The 27,117-nt window shown below is 38.7% G+C and overlaps 1 long non-coding RNA gene across 1 annotated transcript; it reads right to left on the minus strand.

Annotated features, from left to right (window-relative positions):
- Nucleotides 1–377: 377 nt before the first annotated feature.
- Nucleotides 378–13,234, minus strand: LOC121825141 (uncharacterized). Its single transcript, XR_006067266.2, has 3 exons — nucleotides 13,168–13,234; nucleotides 2,635–2,716; nucleotides 378–497 (listed from the first exon to the last, which is right to left on the minus strand). It is a non-coding gene; the product is annotated as an uncharacterized LOC121825141 (long non-coding RNA).
- Between the last annotated feature and the right edge of the window lie 13,883 nt (nucleotides 13,235–27,117).

Below are 27,117 nucleotides of genomic sequence, written 5' to 3' on the forward strand. Positions count from 1 at the left end.
TAATATGCACAAATACGATGGTTAAATATGGGCTGGAAGGGAATTGGCTTTTTTCCCCCCTCCCTTTCCCATGACTAAGGAGGATACTTGTTAAAAAAAAAACCAGCAAATAATTTGCAAAGGCTTCTGGCAGACTCAGACCCTCACCCCTGGAAAAGATCTATCCCACCCGACAGTCCTTCCACTAATTTGCTCCTGCAAGGAGCAAAGGGGAGAAGGAAGCTTTCTCTCTACTTCCACTTTTGCAGACACTGCCTCCTCCCATGGGCCGTGGCATCACAAAAATTTCTTTTAAAATATCACTTAATAACAATTGCTAATAGAATCAAACATTCTCAAAATACCCTGAATTTCAAATGAAGGAAAATTGATAAGTACCTGTGAATGTAAAATATTTTCATGTAAATAAATGTTCCCTGAGAAGAGGCGTAATTAGGGCTTTTCAATATTATGATCGCTTTCTCTCACTCCGTGCTTCTTTTGTGTCCTCGTGGCCCCTAAATAGCAGCAGGATAAATTGGTCAGCAGCTGTTCTCTTGTGAGCCATGCCTCTTCCCTGCTCCATCTGTTGGACAGTTGTGTTAGTAATTATAGCTCTTGCACTTCCCGGTTCCTCTCCAGCATCTATGGTGCAGAGGGTTTGCTTTCATAATTCGTGACATCATCCTTAATCTATGGGACGAATTAGGCTCGAGGAAGACATTAGCTAGACGTTTCACATCATTTAGATTCAGTAACCCACACATGTCTAGACATTCAAATGAGATCAGAAAAAAAAATTGATTTAGCAATTCTAGACATTGAGGGAAGAGCAAGTAAGTCTTCCACAGGCAACCAAAAGAGAAACTTTTTCTGGCTCTAAATATGGATGAAGGTGGCAAGCCCCAGACAGGCTTGTCTTTTTACATGTAAGGACTTTTTTTCAAAGCTATAAAGATACTCCTGCAATCTTGGCTGGTGTGAAAGTGTCAAGGCATGATCCAAGACAACTCCTCCTGCTAGCAGGAAGGAGCCACATGTTGAGAGAGGCTGCCTTGACAGACCACTGCAGTTCAAAATTTGGTTTTGATGGGGTCGTTTCTCTAGATGTTACCACACAATTTCCAAAAATCAAGAAAAAGTACATTATATTGTATTTGGTGGCTGGTGGCTTGGGGACTCAGTGCTATAAGATCCATCTGGTGTGTCTCCTAAGACTGTCTTAGAACCAAGGGGTATTGCATTTGTGGCGATCTGTGTCTACTTCTATGGAAATAGTTTGTCTCATTGTTAGCTCAGATGGCATGACGTAATATAACACTACAATATTAGGAAAAATAATGTGACAGGGCAGATCAGGCCAGTGATGATGCATGGGAAAACTGTGGCACTTCGTCTGAAATCAGCCAGCCATGCTTTCAGCACAGCTATCGTTCAGAGGGCACATCACTTGTGTCCCCTTCAAACTTGGTGCCTCAGGGCCATGTAAAAGCCACATTGCTCATGGGCACAGAAGTAAAGTGAATCAAGGCAATGACAAAAAGTGACCTTTGAGAGATGCTGTGTCCCAGGAATAAATCTTAAAAGGTACAATTAGGGGTGAGCATGCAGATTCCCTGGCTTCTGTGCCACATGGTATCTGGAACTTACATCTGAAGCACATGAATGATGCTTCAGTGTGGTTCAGGTAGAAAGGACACTGCTCAGAAACCTCTAAGAAAGCCATATATATATATGTATATATATATATATATATATATATATATATATATATATATATTGCATGTGCATGAGTTTATGTGCACCATGTGTATGCAGGTGCTTACAAGGGCCAGAAGGTATTAGGTCCCCTGGATCTTTAGTTAAAGGTAGTTGTGAGCCACATGACGTGGATGGTAGAACCCAAACCCAGATTCTCTGCAAAATCAATCAGTGTTCTTTACCACTGAAACCTCTCTCCAGCCCAGAGCTTCACAATTTTATCCAAGCTCGGTTCTTCATCTGACTGATAGATTCATTCATTTACTACAGATATCATCCCTAGACCTTGTGAAGTATATAAAATTCACCCCAAGAATGTCATAGAGAATGGAATTTAGTGCAGAAACATCCTTTATGTGTGTAGTAGACACTGGTAACAAAGTTTTAAGAAAATCCTGGGAAAGTGAAAGCTATAGGGATATATTTTCACAAGAATATAAACATTGCAGAAATAGTAGGGATTCTCTTATGTTAATTTGAGAAAACTTGAAATGTATAATGAGAAGAACAAAGCACAAGAGCCATGAGGAGACTGAGACAGTTTGGTTAGCTGCCAACCTGGATGCCTTTATCCCTTCTTCTCCTATTGCCCCTTCCTTTGTGTTGAGTTGTGTGGAAGCATGTCTTTACTTATGAAGTCAGGATTGATCGTGAGATTCCCTCTGCTTGCCACAGTGGAGGGATGGAGTCAGGTTATCTCTTTAAAATGAGTACAAGTCTATAGTGTAAGCTATGTCAACATTTTTATGCAGTTGTATAACTCCTGGGATAATATCCCCTAATCCATGATGGAAAAGGAACATGCACTTTGTAGATTAATTTTTCTTTAATTTTACCTTGCCGAGCTCTGCAGATCATTAGCTAGCTATGCAATGGATAAGTACAATTATTTACCAAATTTTCTGAATTATTTAATTCTGAGAGAGCTGTTCTTTCCGTATGGCTCCCTTTGAGTGAGGTTGTACTTTTTTAATATCTGAAAGAGAAATACAAAAGAGGTACTTAGTGACTTGTCAAAATTCATATGCCATATCACCAATGGCTGCCAGCAAAGTCCTCCCAGCTAGCTGTTTGAGTGACTGTCCACGATTTCTACCTGAAATCCTAACCCCAGGATAAGTTTAGGAGGTGAGGAGATCCTCAAGGGTTCTTCAGGAGAGAAGTAGTCCTGTGCATGTCAGAGAACGTCTCCGTGTATCAGAGTCTCATGGAGGAGCGTTTGTTGCTTAATAACTCTCTAACTGCCTGGAAATCAAAGTGAATGAAAAATACACATGGCTTTGTCTCTACAGACTGTGCTGGTAAAATTCTTTTTGGACAGGGTTTCTATAACACAGGCCAGCCTCGGACTCTCTGCTCCCTCTATGTAGCCCAGGATGACTTACGACTCTCAGAAATCCTCTTATCTCAGCCTCTTGGATGTTGGGATTAGATTAACTATTGAATGTTGGAATTAGGCTAATTAATTAATTAATAATTAGATTGTTAAACAAAACAGAGCGAAACAGAGTCAAGCGAATTCATGTGGAACACAGGATATGTAAGTTGCAGGGAGGCTGAAGTTAACAGAGAAACAAGAAGGGATTACTTGTGGTTACACCGTCAAGAATAAAAGGAGACACTGGAAATGGGGAAAACAGCGGCTAGTATGAGAGTCAGAGCTCACCAAAATCTGGAAAAGGAGGGATTAAAAAGCAGAGCCATGGGGCACGTTATGGAAGAGAGAGTGGAAAGACCATAAGAGCAAGAGCAAGGGGTTGAGTGTCGTGAAACTGCCTTCTCATCACGACATGGATGTTGCACACTTGAGTACTCACTGCTTATGATGAACTGCACACAGCCTGGTAAGAACGGGCCAGTTAAAATTGTGTCATGGAAGAGCAAGGAACTCAGGAGGTCCTCCTCTCTCTGAGGATTTATAAATAGTTGTTACCATGGTTACTGGAGCAGGAGAAACATTTTCTACTTTCTGTGGGGGTTTAACCACTCTCAAGGTTCCCATGGTCCTGTGTAAATAACCCCACATTCATGGTCTTATAATAATCAACCTTAATGAAACTGATGGATGTGTTTGTTTGTTTGTTTGTTTGTTTTTGAGATTGGGTTTCTCTGGGTAACCCTGACTGCCCTGGGACTCACTATGTAGACCAGGCTGGCCTCGAACTCACAGAAATCCACTTGCCTCCTGAGTGCTGGGATTAAAGGCATGCACCACCACCACCTGGCAAGGAAACTGATTGAAACAGATACTACTGTCAGGGGACTGGCTGCAGAAGGAGTCAGGGGGAGATCAGAAAGGAAAGTATGGGAGCATTATGATCAAAATACAAAATACAGGTGTAGAAAATGCCACAATGAAACCAATTATCATGTATAATTAATATATTCAAATCAAAAAACTTTAAACAAAAACTTGTAAAAACACAAAGCCAATGGGACGGGTTCAAGGAAGACATAAAGCAACACAATCTTCCACTAAAATGTATGCTGCACATCTACTGTGGCAGATACAACACACACAGCACTGTGATGTGAGTTCAACTGTTTTCGCTTTAGGAGACATAGTGTGGTGACATGTGGGAGATGTCCCAATGGTGCTCACATTTCTCCCTGGGAGATAACATAAGTTCTTAGACAAAAAAATGGGAGTGTTCTAGGTGAAGACAACTATTTTTTGCATTTTCCCAAATATCACCAAACTAGTTAGGACTAGTGCTTCCTTCTCAGTTCCTAATAAATGAGTGATGCTGTATGACAAACCCCTTAGTTTGCAAGATAGCAAGTTCTGTAAACTGAGGGACCATGTATCACACTTCTTCATTTTGCCTTAATAACCTTGAGGTAGAACCTTGACCACTGGGGTCTCCATAAAATACATTTTTAAGAATGAGAAAACAGATTGATGGATGCATGCACATATGTACACATTCACTGGTCCCTAATTACAGTTCACAGGGACCACAGTTTACACAACTCCTCTCTTCATTTATATTTACTCGTTTGTTTGCTCTACATATATTTCCCTCCTTACATCATAAAAGAGGGTAATGAAGTCCTCAGTTCTCCTGTTTGAAACCTGCCCCATGCCTTCTCAACCACATGAACTTCATTTGTTCTTCAACACCATAACCACATTCTAGCTACCTAGAAATCACAATAAAAACCTCCGTTCGATTCTTTTGAAAGGAAAAAAAAACATGCAATTTTTCTTTACTTCCTCAAAAATGATACAGCTTTAGAAAATATTAGACTTGTGACCAGCTTTCTAATTCAGAGCTAAAGTGTTACCTTCCATTGTGTCCTAAATGAACATAATGTGCTCTGATAGTGTTCACCTAGTTCAGATAAATGGGAAGTTTTTTGCAGTTACTCTGAGAGGTGCATCAGGACTCTTTTTGGAGTGTTAATCAGCTTTTGCCAAACTCTGGTGTCCCCAGAGTCTCTACAGAGACACAGAACATCAAATTATCTGAAGGAATGATGACGAAAAAAGTTTGATTATTCTGAGACTGTTTTCTGACTTTCTAAACCCTCAGACAGTCTGGGAACTAATGCGACTGCTCACATATTTCTGAAACGCTCTCCACCTTAGCTCTTGGTACAAGAATGAAAGTACAGTTCAGAAATAGAGTAAGACTGTGTTGAGACAGGAGCTGTGTGACATAGATCTTAGGGACGTGTCTTATTTCACAATTTTCCAATTGATTCTTGGTACCTTATGATTCTAGGCTCTTCATGTCTATAAGAAATGGTGTAGAAGCCTTTTGAGACACTCATAAACCTGCAATTGTACCATCAATACTATAGGCATGAATGCACATGGATGTAATAGTGTTTTACATTCATTTGGTAAATGCATGGTAAATTTGTATGTAAATAATTCATATTGAGTGTTAAGAGCATTCATAAGAGAGAGCACATTGTGTCTTCCCTTGGTGATGGTTCACTGGGTAACTAGATAGTCATATAATTAGAAAAGTATATAGTAAATATACTTACATATAGTAAATAAAAACCTAGAAAAAATCTTCTACAGAATTCAATGTCATATCTATCATCTATCTAGGAATCTATCCATTGGTCTATATATTTATCACATATCTATAAATTATACATCTATTTGTTTGTCATCATGTATCTAGTTAGCTAGCAAGCTACATGTCTATCATTGCTATATTTTTCACATGGTCTAGAATGGGGAAGATTATAATGGAAGCTTGATTCATGAGTTTTGAAGACTAATTGTGGTCTAGACAAGAAGGTTATAGTACTGTGGAAATGAGGACCATTTGAGGACATAAACCAAACATGAGTCAAAATTAGCCCAGCAAAAGTGCCCAGGAAAGGTATCCTAATGGGGGGGGGGTGATCACCATCTGAGCCCATACACCAGGAATCTCTGTTTACTTTTTACAGTGGGTATGAATATCTGCAAAGTAAATATGCTCAGATTTGTACATTTAAGAATCACCTAATATCCTTAATAGGAAGGATGATGATGATAAAAGTAATTCACTAGAACAAATATATGCCACTTCTAAGACTATTTTTGTCAATTGATATCTAGGTAGCGTTCTTTAAATTTTTTAAGCAGTTCATTTCTTAGAACAATTTGATGAAAGAGTTAATATCACCTCTGTGTCAGGTGACAGAAGTCAGAATCATAAAGGTGAAGACCTTACTCAAATAAAGATATGTAAGAGGCAGAGTTGAGAGCCAACCTTGGCAACAGTCTGCTACTTTGTTTGCTTAGAATTTGTTTGCTGTATATGTTTGGCTAAGAATAAAGCTATTTACAACAGATGATTTTAATAGCTTCCTAATATTGTTTCAAAGGTATATATCAAAAGGTAATGACATGGTTCGCTTTCTAGTAAACAGTTTGTTTTCAGATTTTTTTTAATGCTATGAACAACAAAGATATATTAATTCTTATCTTTGCAAACACACCTCCAGCACAAAATCAGTTCTTAGCAGTGAAATGGCTGGATCAAAGGATATGCATATTTTAAGGATTTTTTTTACTTATTCTGTTCTCAATCACTCCCTAGAAAGATTTTTCCAATTTACATTGCCCCATCAGGGACTGAGATGATCAATTTCTCTAAGCTCTCACCAGAAATTATTATCTTTCATTTAAATCTTGACAGCTTGAAAATCTGAGTAGATCTGACTGTAGTTTTAACTCAAATTTTTATTATAAATCAGATATCGTGGGTATCCTAGCAATTTCAGAACAAGAGAGCAAAGAATAAAAAGTCCAAGGTTTCCTCTGCCACTTAACAAATTCCAGGGTAGCATGAGCTACTTGAGATTCTGTTAAATAAAAAAATAACAAGGCTTCTTGAATATTTGGTTTCATGCTTAGAAAATACACCTATCTTCAAGTTTATATCATTTTTGTTCTTATTTTTATTGTCTTTTATGGTTTTGATTTTATGGAATCTATTACTTAATGTGTAATTTGAAAGAGTTTGCTTCCTCAAATAATTACTCACTTAAAGTTTATAAAGTGTCTTTTAGCCTCTAATTTCATTTTCACCATAATTTTGTTCTTCAAAATATTTGTAAGTATAATATTAACACATTGGGCAATGTAGAACCGTACATCAGTAGTGTATAATTTGATAAATCAGCCCTTTTCTTTGTACCTTCATCTTTAGGATAATGGTTCCTTTCATTTATTGTTTTAAATGCTTGTTTTTAATTATGCAAACTACACAAATTTACTGTAGAAGTAAAATAAAAGAAGACAAGCAATAATTTCTGTTAGGTTTTTAAGTTATATCATTTGAGTTCACTGGTTATTTATTGGTGTTTTCAAGGTATCAAACTTTGTAATTTTTAGTTAATATTTACTTCAATTGGTTTACTGCAGTTTGGGGTTCCATAGCTGGACTGAGAGGAACATATATATTTCTCACTTATCTTTTCTCCAATCTGTGCATAGTGCTCCTCTTCCACATTTTCTGCCCGGAATGATAACATATGTTAAAATGGTTGAACCTACATCGACATATCATTCAGTGGGAAAGGCTACTTTTTTTATTCCACTTCACTCCTGATCTTACAGAGTCCAAGCTTGTAAAAATTACAAAGGCACTGCCCTTATTTTATCATACAGAGTATTTTAAAAGTCTCAGTTCTTCACTGGTCTACCTCTTCAGTCCTTCTCCTACCCAGCCATGGCAACCAGTGGCCTTCCTTGCCATTGCTCAACTTTTCCAGGTTTTGTATGGTTAGTTATTAACTACTCAGCCTTTCAGATTGACTTTTCAGTAAGTAATGCTAACCAGGGGTCCTTCTGTCACTTTCCATGGGTTAAAACATCATTATTTTTAAGTGGTAAATAATATTTTTTTTTTAATTTGGATATACCACAGTTTATACATTCACCACTAGAAGTGCATTTTGGTTGCCTACAAACCTGGGCAATTATTAATAAAGCTGTTGCAATAAACATTTGTGTGCAAGCTTTTGTGTTTTCAACTATCAATACAGAGCAGTATGGTTGCCTGAGTACAGTAAGTTTTGCATTGCACTTTTTTTCTATGCTATATTTTTAAGATCAATCTTAATGAATTTATATAGTTTGATACCAGTGAATGTGCCACAATTTTTCACCAATCACATATTGTTTTATATTCATGCATTTCCCCAAATGTTGTCTTAAAAGTCAGTACCATGACACTTAAAAGGTTTTGAGAAAATATTTTTTGGCTTTAAGGTGTGAAGCACATACACCCTTAATTCTTCATAACATTGCTTTCAAAGTCCTGTTTCTAAAATTATTGTTTTGCCCTAAGAAAATTATTATGTGTCACAAATGTGAGAAAACTGCTTTGGCCATTTTGTTTAGGCTTAAGCCAGAGAAGCCACCATGCAAGGGTCTCCATCCTGGCTGTACCACTGGAGGCCCATCTACACTCCAAGCTTGTGACTTGGCTTCCTTTCCTCATCCTAATAGTCTTATGTGTCCTACTCCTCCTTTACCCAAAATCCCACAGAGCTCATGGTGGTCACTAATCGCTCAACTCCCTTAAAATGCCTAATTGTTCAGGAAAAGGAGGGACTCATTTTTAAATTTTTTTTAAATTTTACATACCAACCATAGTTCTCCCTCCCCTCCTCCGACCCCCCACCCCTACGCTACTGCCCGCTATCCACTGCTCAAAGAGAGTAAGGTCTCCCATTGGGAGTCAACAAATTCTGGAACATCAAGTTGAGGCAGAACTAAGCCCTTTCCCCCTGCGTCAAGACCAAGCAAGGTATTCCACCATAAAGAATGTGCTCCAAAAAGCCAGTTAATGAACCAGGGATAAATACTGGTCCTACTGCCAGGGGCCCCACAAACAGACCAAGCCACACAACAATTGCCAACATTCAGAGGTCCTTCTTTGGTCCCATGCAGGTTCCCCAGCCATCAGTCCAGAGCCCATGAGCTCTTACTCTCTTGGTTCAACTATCTCTGTGGGGTTTCTCCATCATGATCTTGACACCCTCCCTCCCTGCCCCCACCACTCATACAATCCCTCCTCTATCTCTCTTTGACTGGACTTCAGGAGCTTGGCCTAGTGCCTAGCTGTGGGTCTCTGCCTCTGCTTCCATCAGGTACTGGATGAAGGGCTCTAGTATGACACTTAGGGTAGCCAGCAGTCTGATTACAGGGGAAGGCCAGTTCAGGCACCCTTTCCACTAATGCTAGGAGTCTTAGCTGGAGACATCCTTGTGCATTCTTGGGAGTTTCCCTAGTACCAGGTTTCTCCCTAACCCCCATAATGGCTCCCTCTATCAAGATAACTCTTTGATTGCTCCCCCTCTCTGTCCTTCCCCCTATGTGACCACCCTGTTCCCTCATGTTCTCATCCCCCATCCCCTTCCTAGTTTACCTAGGAGATCTTATCTATTTCCCTTCCCATGGCAATCTATGCATGTCCCTCTTAAAGTCAAAGGAGGGACTCTTTAAGCACTGATACTCTCTTGCTTTTGACTTTTGATATACACTACCCACATGATCTATGAGGGCATCTGCAAACGAGCCAGCGGTGTTGTTCACACCTGCCAGTGGTGAGGCTTCTGGACATCTTGCACTCTGCTGCCCCAGCAACTGATCCATGATCAGGTGTGAGCTTGATTGATGTTGCATTGATTTGCCCTTCATATGAGAGGTTTCCCTCAAAGTCAAGAGTAGAACTTTCTTCTTTTTAATGAAAGGCTTTGCAGCTTCTATTATTTTTCTATTTCTCTGTCTCCACAGTCATTTCATGGGATTTCAAAACAATGATATTAAAGTCTTTATGGCTTGTTTGAGTACTTAGATTATGAGATACAGTCTACTGCAGTCTTGTTACCCCAGAAACAAGTGTAACACTCAGTATTTAGCATATATATAATATGTGATACACACACACACACACACACACACATATATATATATATATATATATATATATTACAAATACATTTTTGCTGTCCAATTACTATCATAGCTTCCTTCCTGCTTATGATGATAACATTATACTCTTAATTTTAATTGGTGATGCTTAATGTGTATCTTTTTAAAAATTTAATTATTGAACATATCACATATACTCTGATTTCTTCTGCTGCTTATACTAATTGTAGTTGTTTCTTTCTAAATCTCCCTTCTAGATTCATAAGATTTAATGGGCTTATTTACAACCTTATTTAAACTTAATGATTGTATAAGGTCTAAAAAATACACAGAGCTATACAATTTCCTCTAGAATTATCTTTATTTTTTGCAAAGAGTTCTGATATAAAATGTGACATGGTGCTAATGTGCTTTTCAGTTTTATTATAGTTGTAGTTTACTTTTCAATGAAATGTTTAGTACAGGAGCTTTGTGATTTGGGGTTGTTTGTTTTTGGTTTGTTGCTGTGTGAGTACAGTGTGGGATGATGTTTGAAGTAGTTTAATTATGTCCTGACACCATATTTCTGAGCATGGTCTGTGAATGAACCTGAAGCTCGCTGGTCAGCTAGACTGGCTGGCCAGCAAATCTCGTAGAATGACCTGGCTCTGCAACCCCTTCCAAACCCCAGCTGAGCCAAGCTGTTCATGTGGGTGCTAGGACTCCAAACTCAGGTCCTCATGCTCATACAGCCAGCAATTTACTGAGTTAGACATCTCCCAGTCCTAATCTGTTTCAAGTTTTATAGAACTGGTATTGTAAAATATAATTGGGAAAAATGTTAGCATATTGTTGCATGAACACATGCATATTTTGTATAGTTTCTTTTTGCTTTGGGAGTTATTGATTTCTGAGGTGGGACATAGAGTTTTATATCCCTGGTGGATCTTATGTTTACTATGTAGGTCATTCTCGCCTTGGATTCAACAATCCTCCTGCCTCAGCCTTCTAAGTGCTAGGATTACAAATGTCACAAGCCTGGCTTAGTTTATTTCCTTTGTTGATGAGAATAGGATAAATATTATTTCTAAAATCTCCAAACATAATGATAAAGCATACTCTATTCAGTCTTTTATTTTTTTCAGGGCTCGTGATTCGATACTTACCAGCCAAACACCAATGGCAATTGACTCGAATTCTTTCTTTATATTATCAGTCATAAAATTTTACACTATAGTTAACAAGTACATAGGTTCAAGTGCAAAATGATGATTTCCTCTAAATACATCATGATATATTTGTCAAAGTCGAGCCAATAGATCCATTATCTGTAAAAGTTACCTTTTTTTCTCTTCATGTAGTGAAGATACACAAAGTTGACACCCTTAGCAAGCTAGATGGCTCAAAAGAAGGAGTTCTGATAAATGTCAATCTCGGGGCATTAGGGAGGGACTAGAGTAGATGTAGAGAAAGGTGATGTCGAGACCTTTCCTGTGAGACATGATGGGATACATTTGTAAATATAGGAGTAGTCATGGGAATGCAGCTCAACCAATCATCAAACTTGAGATAAAACATTCCTTGTGGGGCTGGAGAGACAGCTCAGAGATTAAGAGTACAGACAGGTCTTGTGGAAGACCCTGCTTTGATGTCCAGTACCCAAATGGTAGCTCACAATTATTTGTAACTTCAGTTCTGGGGACCCAGTACCTTCTTCTGACCTCCATACACCAGTCATGCACTTGGTGCAGAGACGTCCATGTAGGTAAAAAGCTTTTACACATAATGAAATAATATTAATACTAATAATGGAAAATTACTTTCATTGCTATAGCCCTTTACTTTTTTAAATTTTGCATTAATTACCCTTTACTTAAAACAGCTAAATATTTGGATAATAACACTCTTAATAAATGTAGAAAATGAATAAGTTGACTAGTTTTCCACACATCTTTTAAGTTCCTCGCACATCAGTACATACATAGGAAGGAATACTCCTTTTGAGTCACTGTTAAAGAATGAAAAACAATTTTAGAATACTAATTGGCTCATATCCCCCATGGAACTTAGGGAAGGAATTCCAAGACATGAGCAGTTGTAACGCATCTTAGGCAAGGAAAAGTAAATTACTGTTTTATTTTAAAATTTTCATGATTTGGACTTTGAAACACCTGATACTACAAAGAAAAAATTCTATTTTTAAGAAAAAGACAAGGAATGGCTGAGAGTTTGAGGCAAACACTCTTTGTGACTTAGATGCAGATATTAAAGAGACGAGCAAGAGTGGGTGAGCCAAAAACTATTACAGATCATCCTTCCTGAGAAATGGGGGAAAATAGATTATTATCAAGAGAAATGTGAAAAGAACAAAGAAATGCCAGCTGTGATGGAAAGATGATAGCTTTGGTTTGGCACAAGTTGTCCAGGGAGATGGATTTTTTTTTGTAAGAAAAGTTGCAGGAACATAGACAAAGTCTGAAGGCCAGGAGAGCAGAGTGAAGACTGGGTTTTCAAAACCTTTTAGAGACTTGGTATTTGATATCATGAAAGTGAGTTGCTTTACACTAGATGAGAACAAATACTGAGTAATAGGAATTACCTCTAACTAAGAGGTAGAACTTAGAGGTATAAATGAAGGAAGATGAAAAGAATGAAATAGACTCGATACTATTTTTAAAAGCCATTATGTATCACTCCACGGAAAACAATGGACTATTTCATGAGTGTATAAATAGCATCTCAAATGTTTTTTGTTATTTACCAGAAACCATTTTAAATTTTCTGTTTGAAGTGGGTGTGTCACCGTGTGTTATTGCTTAGAATACTTACTTGCATTCCATTATTTGTTATTAAAAATTCCTATTTTAGTGCCGTCTCAGTCTTCTACCATAAAATATAGGTAAGGTGGGGGGGCATAATTCTAGCAGAATAAAATAAAATTATTTCGGAAAGACAATAGGCTTAAAAAAATCATGTTTAAATATTTAAGTTCCTTTGATATATTATTTAAAAACTAATCCAGCTGAGCCCATGCATGTCCACCACAGTCTCACCACAAGCTGGGAATCAGGAAGGAAAATGTGCCACAGAGAAAATTGTTCATGTTTTCATAGAATCCTGTGGACAAAGAAAGAAGTTAATAAAAGGTCAGGCAAGTCTGTCAATATTTCTTTATCAACTTTCACCCACAGATATTAAAATGCATCCTAATAAACGTAAGAAAAAATGATCAGAGTGAAAAAAGAGGGAGGAGGGTGAGAAGGAAGGAGGAGGGTGGACAGGAGGGGAGGGAGAGAGGAAGGGAAGAAAAAGAAAATGAAACAGTGACTTTAAGAATCGTGTCTTTGATCATATTTTAATCATCCCCATATAATTAACATGTGAATGTATATGATTAGAAAGAGAAGTTTGTTTGGTTTTGACTTTCCCATGGTTGTTCTCTGACCTGGATATTGTGCAGGGCCAGCCTTTGATAGTGTGGTTAGAGACAGACTTGACATAATCAGCTGCCTGTCAGAATAAATACTACAGAGTATGTTTATCAAGAGCCTGGGGTTGAGCTCACAGACTGTAAGTGGATAATATGTCAGCTTGTCTTCAAAATGCTCATCATCTATTACTTTTCTCATTCTCCACGAATGGGATTCTAGATCAGTCTCTGCCAAAAAGCCCCCTGGATTGGGTTTCCACTTTGTAACTTGGTTGGTAATAGTCATGAGAAAATGTTCTAAATTCCCAAGGTTGAGTCCACAAATATATTTGTGGTTCTGTATAGGTATCTTGGAACACCAGACATCCCCTTAGGAGAAGTCTAACATTTGACTTCTCTCTTCTCCCCCCCCCACAAAGAAAATTATATGTGTGTATGTATGTATATATGAGAATGTCATAGGTGAACATTGTGTCTACACCACTCATGACCTCACCTTTAGTTTGTTAGCATATACACATACATATGGATGGATGGATATACCTATACATGTATGTACATCCTGCTTTACCCACAAATCTCAACAATATGCTTGCCTGAACAGTATCCACATGATGGCATCACCAGTTGGAAAGCAAATGTGAATGGTGGAGATTCCACAAGGTTCCATCCCTAGACAATGGCTAACAAGAAAGAGAAAATCATTTTTCTCCAGGGCCTGCTCTTGCATAGTTTGTCCAATCCCAAGTATTCAGTCCTAGACAAGGGTCTAAACGAATAATACTATAATGATTACTCCATTTGGATAGCTCAGGGTGCTGTCTTCATTACTAATAACATCATATACCAGCATCTGGATCAGTGATCATGGCATCCGGCCTGGTGCACTCATCAGATGACGTCAGCACTAACATCATAGCCCTGAATCGAATCTGTATCTCTCCAGTTGAGCCCCATCTACCCAAAGTCATTGGAATATTTATAAATTCCTTCACTCTGAGGTTGTTTGATATGTAAAGTATGATAACAAGAGTGAATGAATATGATTTAAAACATTGTATGGATTTTCAAAGAATTAGTAAAAATATTATCTTAACATTGAATAAGCTCATGCCAGCTACCACAAAATTAATTTTCAGCAAAGCTCTTTTAGCCAATCTATATTTCTTTTTTATACTTATGAATTGGTGTGTTTATTTCATTTCAGAATTATGTATACCAACTAATTTAATATATTATTTTAGTAGTCTGAAACTGTTGGCACATTAAGACAAGATTTCATTAAATATTTGCTCTGTCTATTCCTCAGGATGTTAAATGCTTTCTATAAACTTGTTAACTTTTCATTTATGTAAAATGTCTCTCACAGCCTTTGGGCCAAGGTTTTATTTTGGGTAAATTCAGAAATCATGCATATTTGTCTTTTGCTGGATTGTCCTCCTACTCTGGTTCCATTGACAAACCCCCATGCTAGCATTTGTGAGAAATAGCCTTCATGAGTAGTGATGTGTTTTTGGTGTCTGGTCGAGTTTAGAGATATTTTGTTTTCCTTTGAGTTTTGGTCATCCATATGCATTTTCCTATCACATTATTTTAGAAACATCTTGTCAAATCTCCATAAAACTCCCTTTGAGATTTGTTGAGATTGACTTACTCTGTGTGAAATGGCATTTAATTTTATTCTGAGGTGTTTATTTCTAAAATGTATTCTGCATTGCTTTTGCATTAAATATACTTAAAATACTCTTTATAAAATCACAACTTCTTTCAAATTGTTATAAAAGCTTAACAATGTTGATACTTGTTTTTATTCTAAAACTTATATTGATCTTTTTTTTGTGATTTTTCTTTCATTGACATTTTAAATGGCATTTTCTACTGTGCAAATAGTTAAAAAAAAAAACTTACCTTAACTGAAGAAATGGATTTAATACTGTTAAATATAAAATTTAAATAACTGTTATGCAGCTTAGAAACTCTTGACATCTTTAGGTAATGAGAAAACTTTGGGTATGAGTGGAGCTTTCATTTATAGGATTCATAGAGTTCTCAAACATCATTTAAATTTTTAAGATAGAAGTGACTGAGGATAAGACTCCTTGGCACTCACGGGTCGTTGATATTTGTTACCAGAGGTCGAGTTAGCCCATGCTCTTTGATTCATACAAAGTCCCTTAATGTTCCTCAAATAAAATTAAGCTCTCATTCTTGGTCCTTATAAGATTTTGGTCTGTTCAGAAATCATGTAAAATAGGCATATTTGTCTGTTGCTGGATTCTTGTTCTGGTCTGTTTCTGTTGAGCAACCTCCATGCTAACATTTGTGAGAAATAGCCTTATAGAAATAGGCCTTACCACTGGGGGTTTGCCTCTACATCGGTTAACATTGCCTTTTATTTATTACTGGTGTATGGTCTGTTTCTATGATATCCTTAACTGAACTTATTATCTTACTGCACCAAACTTATTCCAGTTTTGCTCTGGGTTCTCTTGCATCTTAATAGTCTGGAGAAGAGATTTTGGTATTTGGGGGTAAAGGACTGGTCTGGGGGGAATCTGTGATGTAACAGAGGGACGCTTCAAAAGCCTTAATAAATCAAATGTCAGTACAGTGACCAATCTAGAAGGAGCATGAGGAGAGTAACAGGGTTCCCAGTAGGCACTACAGGGGAATAACCATAACCATAACCAGCAGGTACTCATCTTAATTTGTCTGACTTCTTCAGATGGGACCACTCATGAACATGACATCAACATCCCCAAAGAGCTTCTAGTTAGAAAATCCAACATTAAGCAAATGTTAATATTAGACATTAGAGAAAGCACGATACATTTATATGGTGTTCAGTTTAGGGATATAAGTATCTATGTAGTGAACCATGGTCTCTTACCCTCTTCCTGTTCTAGTTACTAATTCCTCTCTAGCCCCTGCTGTGGAAAAAGACAGCTGTCTCTCATGACCATCTTATGTCTATGTTGTATTACATACTTGTGAACCACAATTTTATCAAAGATGCCATAATAATTTAGATGCCACCATAGTATTAATGTTTTAACATATGTAATCCTTAAGTATCTAAAAAGAGCTGTTGGATAAAAGCGAGACATGTCTTGCATCCTCTAGCTCTAGGCTATAGCTAGTGTCCTACACCAGCCCCATACTGAAAGCTTAATGTTCTTCATTTCAGAAACATTAGAATACATGCTGCAAATTCACACACAGGTCCCTTTCCTAGGTGTTCAGGCACTCATCTCTTTTCTCCCATAGTTTTTATTTTTTCTTGTCTTTCTCATTATAAGTCTATGCATTTTTTCAGTTTGTCTCTGTTTTCATTCATTTTTTTTTCCTCGTCAGTACTTGACATGACTCCTGCCTTGTCTCCAGGTGAAGTATACCCACAATGGGAATCCACATTTGAAACTTGCCCATCAGCTCTAGTGGAGGCACAAACAACAGTCTGCCTCATTTTTCTCCAAATACACTTTCTCTTACCACTGCCAAGTATTTATCCTAATCATATTTTGGCCAGATTTCACAACCGTCTTATTGATTACAATTATTAAAACCAATTAAATATATTTTTAAACCAAACTTGCCTATCTACTTCAAAATAGTCCCCTCTTCTATGGCTCAAGGAATCTGAAGTAAAGTGATATGCTGTTTGTGTCTGATACACATCTACCTAACAATTTTCAGATAGACAGACAGACAGACAGACAGACAGACACACACACACACACACACACACACACACACACACACTCATGTGTACCCCTATCACCACTACCAATAAAAACAAAACTAATGAAACAAAAAGGTATAAAACAAATGACCCCCCTGCCACCCACACCACAAAGTGCTAAGTACCCTAAAATTCACATACAGGCTCTTCTGGCATCAGAATTCCATGTGTAACCTTAGCACATGCCACTGGGAAACTGTCTCTGCTCCCTGGTGAGGAATATCTTCTATCCCACCTACAGTGGGCAGAAAATAAATAATGGACATAATTGTAGAATAAGGAGGTGGCATATTGTAAATACAATGTACTAAGAAAAAGAAAAGGGCCAGGTGGTGATGGCGCACGCCTTTTATCCCAGCACTCAGGAGGCAGACACAGGTGGATCTCTGTGAGTTGAAGGCCAGCCTGGTCTACAAAGCAAAGCGAGTTCCAGGAAAGGCACAAAGCTACACAGAGAAACCCTGTCTTGAAAAAAAAAAGAAAGAAAGAAAGAAAAAAGGCATAGAAAGCTGAAGGTGTCTAGGAACTATGGAAGGCAACATGACCTAGGATGGCTAGTGGGGGTCTCATTAATATGAAATCTGAGCAAAGGCTCCAGAGCCAGGAGACATGTTCTCAAAAAAGCCCGAAAACAAAATGCAATTACTGGGTTGAAGGAAAAGCTCAGAATAAGCAGTGTGGAATAGCTAATGTGCTTGACATGGGTAAGGAGGGCAGTGTAACAGTCAAACGTAGCCTAAGGGTATCTTAGTTCCTTTTCTGTTCCTAGGATAAGACATGCTGATCAAGGCATCTAATTGAGGCTTCGAGTTTATAGAGGGTTAAGGTCCATGGCCATCTTTGCAGGGAGCTTGGCAGCACTCAGGCAGCAATGGCACTAGATTCAGAGCTGACTGTTTACATCTTGATCCACAAGTGTAAGCAAAGGCAAAGACACTGGGAATGTCAAGTGCTTTTGAAATCTCAAATCCCGTCCTCAGTGATGTATCTCCTCCAACAAGGCCACACCTCCTAATCCTTCTGAAAGAGTTCTTCCAACTGCACTAAAGTATTCAAATAAATGAGGGACATTCTCATTCAAACCACCACAAAAGGTGATATGCAATGAGAACTCTGAACTACTGGGGCTTAGATCATCATAGACTACAGTTTGGGTGTTGATTATTGGTCTTCATGAGGTGGGAGTCTGTGAAAGGTTCTGAATAGTGGATGGAGGAGGTATGACTTACATGTTTCATGATTTACTCATGAATTGAGAGGGTACCTCAAGTACCTCAAGGATGGCTCTTTTATTCAGAGTTGGAGGCAGCACTGGTAATTTAGAAAGGGGTGGGGACACTACAACTTTATATTAAACTTAAAAACAAAAATAGTTGGGTTTTTTTTGTTTGTTTCTTGAAGGATGGAATATGTGTTGTGAAATTAAGAGAGAAGTTAATGATTTCTGAGTCAATGTCCTGATAAACTAGAAAGATGAAATGGACAATAAGTTAGGTAGACTGCAACCAAAAAAGACTTAAGGGTTGGGGAAAGATGGGGCTTGAATATGTTAAGACTGTGTTCATGAAATATCAAGAAAGGGGTACTTGACCATTTTCTTGATGTTATTTGGAATTCAAAGGAAAAGTATGGAGTAGATAAGAAAGTCCATCAACTGTTTTTTTTTTCCTATGAGTCCTTTGGGTTTCTCCTGGTACACCCTAGTTTCCTCCCAGGAATACACTGTCTACCAACCTTGTATGCCAAAACTTAACGTAACACCCATATTCTTCATGGAAGACATTGATTCTTACTTGCATAGCATCTTCTTCTGTCTTCCCTTTCCCATCCTTGTTTCATTTCTTTTACTTTCCCTTCCTTTCTCATCTCCTTTCTCTAAAGAATAGATATTAACCCTATATTGTACATAAACTGTAGAACCACTGTTTAGAGGCTGAACATTGAACCTTATGTATGGATACTGATCATAAGGACAAACCAAAGAACTACCCCAGACTTTAAACCTGTTTCAGCTTTTGTTGCTGTTGTTGTTTGGTTTGATTTTGTTTTGAGACAGGGTTTCTCTGTGTAGTTTTGGTGCCTGTCTTGGATCTCGCTCTGTAGACCAGGCTGGCCTCAAACTCACAGAGATCTGCCTGGCCCTGCCTCCCAAGTGCTGGGATTAAAGGTGTGCACAACTACAGCCCGGCTTCAGTTTCAGCTTTTATATTATATTTGTATTATGTGAAACAATCTCTAATGTTTGATATGATAATGGATTGAGCTCATACATGAAGGGCCTCCTACTTGCTCACTATTGAAGCAGAACTATTTAAAGAACACTGCGCCTCACTCCACAATGGTTTGTCAACATTATTTATCTTAAGCTCCTTAAAGACAAAACCATGTCTCACTTTCATTTAGATGATTGCAAATAATCCATGAATAAAACAGATGTTTTCAGGGATGATGACAGACACTCAAGAGACAATGATGGGCAGGACCAGATGGAGTTCAGAGTCATGGAGAAGGGTGTTTCCATGAGTATCTAGACCCCCATATTAGTAGGAACACAAGTGGCAGCTGCCACAGCAGTGACATTCACAAGAGGGAGGGTGTCTCAGAGATCATCCCCATGGAATGTAACGGTCAGTCTGCAATGAGTACAGCCTAGCACAGTTAACCAAGAATAGGAAGAAGGAGAATGGGAGAAGGTACTTCAAAAAGACAGAGGGAGAAAATGAAGTGCCATAAGTGAGATGAAACATGGCAGATAGATTCAGAGGGCACCAAAGTATCAGGTAAATAGCAATTAGTAAGAAAGGTCTCTATAGACTTTTCTTAACGTCTTCAGATTTGATCTTGAAAGCAAGAAAAGGGAGCTACTGAATGAGTGGAAGGAGAAATGAAAATATCGTACTTGCCATACCAAACGATCAAACTGCACTCTGTTCATTCTGTGAAAGTAAACGGATTGGATTTATGCAGGACGGAAGGTGAGACAAGGATTAAGAAGCCACCTTGGTAATCTTGTATATAGGAGGATTAGGCAACTAAAGTAATTACAGCTATAATGAAAAAGAAGAAATAGATTAGAGGAAAAGGTAAGTAGCAGGATCCATAGGAGTTATCGACTGACTGGATGCAATTGTTGATGGAAATTAAAGAGCCCGGGATTGCATCTGAGCTGCTTTAAGTGGTACAATGCGCTGAAAAACACATAGAGAGAGAGCTAGAGTGAAAATGAGGAGTACACAGTACATGCTAAGGGGGATGTCTTGTCTCTAAGTGGCCATTTTTAATAGGGAATATTGACATAAAACCTTAAGACAAGTGCCATAGCTTATGTTTTATGCTATTTGTGTTCAGAGATTGATAGATAACATTTAAAGAACCAAACTGAGATCTCTGTAGGTCAGTTGCCATCCTTGTTCACCCAGACAGTGAAGGGGAAGTGGAAATATCATGTGATCCAGTTATCTAGGAATCTGAGTATATAAACAAAGAAAATGAAACAGGTGATTCAAACACATATTTTTGCCCTTATTTTATTGCCATTTTACCCACAATCTCTATATAGAGGGCATTCCAATGTTTGTCCACAACATACACACATAGATACAGATGCATGTATTACTGATATTAATAGACATAGATAAGAAGTAAGTTAACATGGCTGTGCTAGGGAAACATTTTTGTCAAGCGTTGAGAGGGAAACACAACATAATCATATTTATATACAAAATCTGTAAAATTTGAATACATGGAAACTTGGAGATGAATGGAAATGACTAGGGTAGATTTGGGAAAAATCTACCCTAGTCATTTTGCTGGCTAAAAGTCACACAGTGCTGGAAGATGAGTCCAACAAAAGAAAAGCCCAAAGTTTAGGTTATCGGATAATGTTCTAGAAGTTTGCTGGTTTTATTTTTACAGCTTACTTCCAGCTACTTATCACACACACACACACACACACACACCACTTGAAAAGGATATGTCAATTTCTGTGATTGATTGCTGTCATCAATTCACTTTGTATAATTTTATTGAAACATTACACTGTGTTCTGTAATATATGCAATAAAACAAATACGACAGACAGACAGAGGAGAGCGAGAGAGACAGAGAACAAGAAGAGGTTAATGATAGAGGGCATCAGGAAACTTTGCTTTCTTTTTTTGCCCTGGTCTATCACTCTGTTAGTAGCCCATCACTTAGCAGAAAGCATAACACAAGAGCTTGCAGAATGAATGAATTTTAATTATTTGTACAGAGCACAATGGACTCTTTTACCATCTATACTATACAGACTTATTTGGTGAAATTGAAGGATGGAGTGAGCAGACCATGAAAAATGAGAAAAATTACAAAGAACCTAAAAATAAAATGTTACTTCATTGAAAGGCACCTCTCTAATTCAATTTCGAGCGCATTTAATTCTTTATTTTAAGAGTGTGTGTCACTGCCAAATGATCTACAAATAGCTTTTGTTCCATTCTATAGATGGAATTCTGCTTTTAATAGTGCCGAGTTCAGATTAATCCACATTATGATGGAATAATACGTGGAGGATGGTGAAAGAGATGAAGCAGCAATATTTTCTGAATGATTGTCCTGCTGCCATCATAGAAATGATATCTTATAGAAGGTTATCACAAGGCACATTTACAGAATAAATGATGAACAAGATTAAATGAAATTGTGGTAAAGAAAATGAGGGAAGGTAAGGACTGCGACACAAATAAAAGAAAAATGTTGGGAGGAAAATGAAAAATTATAAACGGTTGCACATAAAAATTGCAGGTTAGGACGGGGGAAGTATTTGAATTTAGAGAAACAAGATTGGAAAGTGAATGGAGAAATAAATCCCAGACAAGGGCAGAGCAGAGCTGTGCGGTGGAATGTGTCGGAGGAGGAGGCTGGTTGCTACACTACCCCACAAAGGCATTTCACTGAAGATGACATGGCAGAGTGGAGAGATGCTTTCTGGCTCTCTCACCTCAGTACTAGCTTCCAAAGTAAGTGACTTCTGCATTTAAAGTGTGCCCTTCTCTTTGCAGATATAGGAAGGGTTCAAATACGGTTAAGTCTCTTTGTTGGACCATTTGAGTCTCTGGGAGACTTGTTACTATCTGTATTCATCTAAGGTCCCCAAACTATAGATTATAGATTTGTAAGCCAAGCAGGAGAAGAACAGCCCTAACAACATCAGCACCTTTATTTTTATAGTGAGCTTGGACAGTCATTCTTTGACACCTTCCCGAAAGGAGAAAAGAAACAAGCCTTGCTATCTTCCAGAATGCGCTAACACCAGGCACCTCAACAATGGTGTCACCAGGATAAACATGCTCCCTAGGATCTCAGAAGGTGCTCCATAAAACCTGCTCAGCTCTGATTGCCTGTCACTTTCTCCACTGTGGGGCTGTATTTAAATGCAAGGACATGCAAGACTGGGAGGTAAATATTAAGGATGGTTTCCCTGTGGCTGAAAATCTCTAACTTGGTAGAACACACAAGGGTCTGCAAAGACCATGCAAACCCAGAGCATTCTGCGTAAACTCCCTAGTGTCCTCATTCTCCTGTGGATTTTCAAACTGAATTGTATATCAGAATCATGTAGCAAGCTTGGAAACAAATTTCTGGGCCCCATCTTTAGCACGCCTTAATTTGCTGGCCTCAAATGAGGCCTGGAAATCTGTGTTTCTAAGATATTCCCAGGAGACACAGAGGCTGCTGTGCCAGGGCACCCTTTGAGACCTCCTGTTCTGTCTTCCTGTGCTGAGTGGCACTTCCAGGACTGAATCTGGGGTGACCTCACAGCCAGCACAATGTCCTCTCCATAGCAGTGTGCCCCATTGCCCCAACATGCGATGTGCTTGGTACACTCATCAATCTATGTGCTTACTTGCTTCAGGGTCTCCCTGTTTAAATTAATTAAGCTATTACTCAATACGACAGAGGAAGCCCTGTGACCCTTGGCCAATGCTATTTGCCTTATGTTCAGTATTACAGCATTAAATAACACACACACACACACACACACACACACACACACACACACACACAATTAGAGCGAGTTCAGCTTTATAGGCAGATTTTTCTTAAACCACCTGACATGTAAGGTCCAAACAATACATAGGGAAGAAGACAGACTTCTGCTATAAACACCGTTGGCTTCTTCACCCTCACCTGTAGGACTGAACAAGCAAACATAACAATGTCACCAAACAGACATTTCTACAATGCATCCAGGAAGTCACGTGCTCCACCTGACTTTTATCACCTGTATCTCTTCATCCATATTTACAATGTCTTTAAACTTTACATTTTGTTTTCATAGATGCTCAATATTCTTGATTTGACCTATGCAATAGAAGCTGGTGTTGTTTGTTTTTATTTTATGTTTGAATTGAAGTCCTCTGTCAAAGAATTCTGGAGTTTACTCCCTGAAACCACCGGTTATCATCTGAGTAATAAAACTAATGACAAGCAGGTTGATAGCCAGTCATCTCCCATATTTGTCTCTGGGAGGTAAGCAGAGGGTATTAGGAGAGTTGGAGAAAATAGCTCATTGACTCTTGTGGGGCTGAAAGAAGGTGCCCTTGAAAAACAACTTTAGGCTTAGAACTCTTGACATTGCTAGCAGAGAACCAAGCTGAAATACGTGGTCAATCAACCTTCTAGAAGTTGCTCTTATTTTCCCAATGTGTCACAACTTGGAAAGTTGTTATCTGAATGTCTGAATTACTCATGAGGATTATTGGAGCTGTGTGTAGTTGACCAGCTGTCAAACTCTACCAGAAAAGGGAGTTATTTGTATTATGCCATTTAATATGGGAAATGCCCCCACACAGGAGCACTTCATTTTGCATATTTCATATGTTAGGCATTCAGACTAAGAGACTGTGTGCCCAAAGTCATTTTTAATCAGGGTCAGAGTTAATATTTCAACCCTGTCAGTAGGATGCTAGACTTCACACTTGTGCTGGTGTGATTTTTGCATTCTTGTGGCACCGTCTCAGCCAATCACACAGCACTTTCACAGTTTTTATCTGACAGATTGGAGATGAATATCCTGTGAGCAAATGAACCTCCACTCAACACAGACATGTGGAGCACCAATTGGGTTTCGGTTTGCAGCCGGCTGTGTGCAAGGATCTACCATGATGAGGTGGGAGGTGGGAAGAAGGAGCCTGCAGATTTGGTCCCCACCTTAAAAAGAATTTCTAGATGCAAGACAACTGTGGGGAATGGGACAGGAGAACATATGGCTAAGTGGCCAAATGTGTGAAAATCAAAGTATAAAATATGTGTTTTAGCTAAAACTGAGAACGAAGAGAAGCATTTGCACAGGCTAACTAGCATATAAAGGCGCATCTTCTAAATCAGGGACAGGGCTGTCCTCAGCTCAAACGGTGGTGTCCAGCTGGCCGCTTAGTATCCCAGGAACTTAGTCCTGTTTCCCTTGCACCGGGAGCCATTCATCATGGCCTCTCATTTTAATATTTATTTAGAAGTTAATTACTGTCACTGCCAGCTCTTTTATCTCAACAACATTTCACAGAAATGTATTCGGGCATTATGTGACTTGTAAGTAAGATTAACAAGAAAGTTCAGAGAAGTGTAATAATCAAGGGATTTGGCTGTTAATAAAGAACTTAATGAGAAACAAATGAGCTAACACCACCCAGAATTTGAATTTGGTTAAAGCAGATTCTAGAATCACATATCACATACTTTCTTAAGTATAAACCTCCGCAAACCTAAAATGACAAAGAGGAGAGGCCACGTGCGACATGCACACAGGAAGTGGGACTAACCAGCCCCGAGGAGTCTGTTGGATTATTTATATCTTAACTGAATATGAGTGTGCTTTCAGGTGGGCTTCCTGGATGTATTTTCTGTATTATGCTCATACAAGTATGTGAACAGACACACGCACACACGTACAGACATGCACACACATACACACACACACACACACACACACACAGAGAGAGAGAGAGAGAGAGAGAGAGAGAGAGAGAGAGAGAGAGAGAGAGAGAGAGAACTGATGAGTTGATAGAGTGTATTATTCCTGCTTTACAGACAGCTAAAGGGATTAAGCAAATATCCTTGCTACAGCATGAGGCTGAGCCTTTGTATTCATTTATAAACTTAGGGAAGTCACTGAAGAGAAAGAGAAATCATGCAACTGGAATGGAGAAGAAAAGCTCCAATTATAGTTTCAGAATTGCCTGCCACCTTTAGTGTTAACAGAGTGTGCACGTTTCTCAGAAGTGACACCTGCATTGTCTACTGGGAAACATTTAATCCCTGAAGCTGTATTAAGGAGGCTGGAGAGCACACAACTGAATAGAAATGATGGCAGTTCCTTCTGTGATAGAAGAAGCTGCACTAATTTAAGTAGCAGCAGATCAGAGGGCTTTCATTCCCTCCCTCCCCCTGCCGCCGCCCTTAATTTGATTCCATGTGCAATGTACCACTCTCCCCCTATGGAATACCTGGAAATTGCATAAACATATGAGTATTTGAATGTGGATCTACTTCTGATGGTCCTGCTGCCCTCTGAATAGCTTCTATCAGGATCTGATTAGCTGTGTTTCTACTCTTAAAAGAAAGGTGTTTTGTTTTATTTAGCACAGTATCAGACATGAAATACATAAAACGCAGGAGTTTGCTGGTTGGTAAATGTTTGTAGAATGAAAAGGAATGTACTTTGAAAACACAATTTATTTTTTTTAATTTTCAAACTCAGGGTTACTTATCCATTAGCCTCCCCTGATCAGTACCAAAGGTGAGAACCAGAGCGGGGCGGGCAGAAATCTCTACTTCTCTACTTCATATGCAGAATACAAGCAAGCAACCTTGCTCATTAAAATCTATGCTTTATCTAACAGCAATACTCCAGCTTGTTCACATAACAGCAACTTTCATACGCCCATTTTCTGTCTGCAGTGATTGTCACCGTGCAGGGAAACAGTGCTCAGTGAATGAGGATTGTACGAAGGAAGCACTGTGTGCATATTAAGGGTTTTCAATCTGAAAATAAAAAAATGGGAATGTGCTTAAAGCCTGGGCATTTAAAAGCGTAAGTTTGACTTATCTCCTAGGAGTAGCCGGGTCTTTCCTGATTCTTGAAAAATGATATAGTTGCACCATGGAGTACTTGCAGGCAAAATCCTTGCTTCTTCCCCATCGGGGAGAAACTGGAGTTTACTCAGACTGTTTCTCAGTTTGCTATGAGAGCGTGAAGTCAAGATAGATACAGATGCTAACAGGACAGGGACACCTTCTCAGATAGCTGGTTTCCTCTGCCTGCCTGTTTGTGTGGGGAGCCGATTATCAGCCCTGTGCAAAGGCGGGGGAAGTGATGCGATCGCTATGATGTTTGACACCACAGGCAGAGCCGGCTCTCTATGCAACATTCACTCAGCAAGGCAGGAAATATAATTAAGCTTTCATGCATATCCCTCACAGAAGCCTGTACAGCCACTCAATCATTCAAAAATAAAAAGAAGGAGTCGCTGTCACCAGAGTTGGTCCCTCCGATTATACTACCTAAAGCCTGGGAAAACATGCAGGAAACATGAAGAAAGGGTAGATGTGAGAGCTCCTTAGGAGAAGGAAAGAGGGTCTGAAATGAGGGCACTTGGAGGCGATTCTTCTGTGAGGCACATACTGAGCCAGTGGTTCTCAGCCTTCCTAATGCTGTGATCCTTTAATATGGTTCCTCATGTTGCAGTGACCCCCAACCATAAAATAGTTTCATTGCTATTTCACTACTGTAATGTTGCTACTATTATGAATTGTAATGTGAATATCTGATATGCAGAAGATTGGATATGTGAT

Source organism: Peromyscus maniculatus, chromosome 22 (assembly GCF_049852395.1).
Source record: "Peromyscus maniculatus bairdii isolate BWxNUB_F1_BW_parent chromosome 22, HU_Pman_BW_mat_3.1, whole genome shotgun sequence".
NCBI classification, from domain to species: Eukaryota; Metazoa; Chordata; class Mammalia; order Rodentia; family Cricetidae; genus Peromyscus; species Peromyscus maniculatus.